Source organism: Cynoglossus semilaevis, chromosome 17 (genome assembly GCF_000523025.1).
Source record: "Cynoglossus semilaevis isolate Cse_v1.0 chromosome 17, Cse_v1.0, whole genome shotgun sequence".
NCBI lineage: Eukaryota > Metazoa > Chordata > Actinopteri > Pleuronectiformes > Cynoglossidae > Cynoglossus > Cynoglossus semilaevis.
In genome coordinates this window covers 2,697,216-2,701,021 of record NC_024323.1, presented here as the reverse complement: position 1 = coordinate 2,701,021, position 3,806 = coordinate 2,697,216, and the positions used below count along the sequence as shown (strand labels likewise).

Below are 3,806 nucleotides of genomic sequence, written 5' to 3'. Positions count from 1 at the left end.
CATCAGGGCTGTAGGACGTCACCTTAATCTTCAACGTAAGATGTCGTCTGTGAGGCCTTGTTTGTTAGCGATGTTTGTTTTTAATAAAGTTCATGTGGGAGAAGAGAAGACTCATGCTCACATACAGCATGTATGTAGAGATCCGAAGATTGGACCAGGATCCCCAAAATGCAGAACCTTTTCACGTTCATGTAAATGTCGGGGATGTCATTCCATGGTTCGAACACTTTGTGTTTGTTTTCGGTTTCACTCCATTTGCGATTCTGAGCAACAACGAACCAGTCTCACTAGCGGTGAACGCAAATTAATCTGCCCACGTAGCATTAAACGTTCTGTTTTTCTCCAGGAACTTTTCTTTTTCTTGGATTTAACCATCATTTACTCACCAGTGGTCGAAAAGCTCAACCGACCACGCAGGTGGTGTAGGTGCCAGAGAAATTAGCGCTACCGGATACGTTCCGGATGTCGCACATCCGAGGCATGCGTAACGCATATTTTGAGCGACAAAAATATATTTTTTAAAAAATGTTAAGGATTACCTTTATCTTCAAAATTTAGAATTATATTTATAAAGAACAAACTAAAATAAAACAAACACATTTTAATTAAAATTAAATATTTTTTTTTTTTAAAGTCACAGCGAGTCACAACAGTAGGGTGAAAGAGCAGCGGACTGCCGACCCCGGGTCTAGGGTTAGAGGTCACTTGATCGTTTTCTTTATTTGTATTTGTTTGTTTTGTTGGTTTTTCTTTTTTTTCTTTCTTTTTTCTTTTATTTGTTTTCCCTGTTTGTTTGTTTTTCAAGACATATTAACTCCAACGTTCATTCTGTAGCTGTCTCCATGTGACCGCGTGGCCTAATGGATAAGGCGTCTGACTTCGGATCAGAAGATTGAGGGTTCGAGTCCCTTCGTGGTCGTTTCTTTATGGTGTAGCGGTTAGCATACCTGCATTGGGAACAGAGAGTCCTGCGTTAGATTCCCGGAGGAACTACATGCTTGGAGCCTGTTAACTGTTAAAACACAAAAACTTCCAAAATATGGGATCAATAAAGTTCAATTTTTTTTTTTAAATATTTGAACCATCCCCTGCTAACTGTTAAAACACAAGAACTTCCAAAATATGGGATCAATGAAGTTCAAAATTATTTTTAAATATTTGAACCATCTCTCTTATTTCACTGGACCCCTGTGTATATATTTTCAAATATATTTTCTTTAAATATTTGTTTACACATTGTTTGTTTGTACTGTATTTGGTCAGTCAATTTTATCATTTTCATTACCACTTGATACCAATTACTACCAATGATTTATACCAAATAAATCATATATTTATATATTTATACAATACCAAAAATTGATAATCTTTTCATTTTAATCATTTAAAAATAATAAAAATCTATCTATCTATCTATCCGTTCATCCATCCATCCATGACTTTTACAGTTTTATGCTAGACATTTATATATATATATATATATATATATACACACACATACACATATACAGTATATACACATATATATACATATATACACATATATATACATATGTATATATTTTTAAGCATTTTTTATACTACATGCTATTTTTTGCTAAGCTTATGTCAAGACGTCAAGTTTTTTTTTGTTTGTTTGTTTGTTTTTTGTTTTTGTTTTTTTGTGGTTATTTTACTATCTCCGTGGTGGTTTCCCTCTTTGCTTGTGTCTAACTTTAACCTTTTTTCTCAGTTAAGCCATCTTCCGAATTATCATCGGTGTATTTGACAGGAAAAGCGTCAACAGTCTCATAATGCAACCTGACTACAGGCCTTATGGAGTAATGTGTACAGTAACAAGAAGAGGTTCATTAAGTTACTCCTCCCTTTCACATTTTTCTTTCCTCATATCTGCACGTTGCCTCCTTACCTGATTCCAGGTAGAGTCTCACAAAGAAGAAACCCTGATTCAATAATGCAAAAGCAGGAAGGAACACTAGAAGCAGTGCTGTCTGGCCTTAGACACTAACTCCTAAAAACTGCTGAGTGGACACCCCGCTCCCTGCTGACTTGCCTCTGTGGAGCTTGGCAGAGTGCTGTGGACACTTGAGGGACAATTTCATCCTTCACCTACTCCATAACTAATAGTGTGGAGAACTGGAGAGGCATTAGAGAGGATTTAAGGAGCCAGGTTAAATGGAAGCTTGCAAAAAAAAAAAAAAAAAAGAAACACTGAACATCTTTTGAACACCACACACAAAGGGAAACATAATACAAAAAAAAAAAAAAAAATTCTTAATGCTGCGTGTTTTTTTTTTTTTCCAGAAAAAGGTTTGTCGTCTGCCGTGAAGCGTTTGTTCAGTTGCTGAACTGTATCACAGAAGTTTGGAGTCTTTAACTTCATAATTAGGGAGGGATGTGTGCAGTCCACGCTCTGTGGATAAGCTGCTGTAATTAACTTCTATCTGCTTAATTAAGTAAAAGCTTTTTTTTTTTTTTTTTAACCCACCAGTATCTCTCACTTTTGATCTCTCCCTCTGCTCTCCTGTGCTTTTCATTTTTATCACCGGTTCACCTTTGCAAAAAATAAACCCTACACCATTAGCGTGCGCTAATGCAGCAGGTTTTAGCCACCTCGCTGGGAGTTATTTCGGTGACACCGTTGTCATTTGACAGTCCCAATGAGAGGTGAGAGATTGGTGCGCTGTGACTGTGGGCATTAACAGAAGCTGCTTTGTGAGGGTTATAATGCAGATGTGCCATTAGTGGCTAACGTAGGGGGAGAGACGCACGGGGTCCTTTTGTACTGCTGAAAGTTTCTTGATGTGTCATTAGTGCATTTCTATATCCAATGTATACAGAAAAGACATCTCTAGGCTATATAGTGCCCACGGCTTTTTGAGAGTTGGAAAAACGCTGCGGCTCAAGCTACTTCTAGCTACTGCTAATTTGCCAGTTTGAAATCAATGCATGGACTCTTAAGATTTTTTCCTTTCTCCAATTTCTTTGGAGTGGAATCCAGTAAAACTATTAGCAAATGACTGCTATCTCCAGCCTAGCTGGTCCTGTACAACCTGAGTTGAGTATGCTATTCTTTTAGCAGATAATCCGTGAAGCCACTCCTGATTGTTTTGGTATATTTGCTTTCATATTTATTGAATATAATTCTACATTCTCAGTTTTGTTTTACATTCACTCTATTAAATCAGAACCTTTAGGCAATGGCTGTATGGCTTTTCCTTTCACTGACTTGTAAGTATTACTTTAAGTTGTACGTATGTAGCTTTATTTGGCTAACCTTCGACGCTCGATTCCTTTAGCTGTCATTTTACAACATCTTTCAGATTATAAACCTTACATGACGACAGGGAATGTTGAACCCAGGGAACCTTTAGCTAATATATGTAAATATATTGCCACTGTAAGTTTAGCTGCACAAAGATATTGACATATACATAAATATTTTATATATTTATATGTATATATATGTATATACATATATTCACTTTTAAGTATGTACTAATTTTACTAAGTATATAGAGTTGGTTTTTACACCTACCATACATACGGCCCGTGGGCCAAAACCGGCCTGCTTGGGGTTTCAATCCAGCCTACTTGATGAATTTTTAAAAATAAAAAAGTACACTTCATGTTCCCGGATGTTTTATAAAAAAGTGTTAAAACGTATTATAAGAAAAAATATTTAGAACCACATATAATTAATATTTACTTGTACTTTGTTTTGCATGAAAAAAAAATGCTTGCATGAAAACAAATGGGGAAAAAACATGGTCTTGTTATTTATAGGTAATTATGTTATGATTGTA

At 35.9% G+C, this 3,806-nt stretch overlaps 1 non-coding gene across 1 annotated transcript; it reads left to right on the top strand.

Moving 5' to 3' along the window:
- The first annotated feature begins 846 nt into the window (after positions 1–846).
- trnar-ucg (transfer RNA arginine (anticodon UCG)) lies at positions 847–919 on the top strand. Its single transcript has one exon. It is a non-coding gene; the product is annotated as a tRNA-Arg (tRNA).
- Positions 920–3,806: the final 2,887 nt, after the last annotated feature.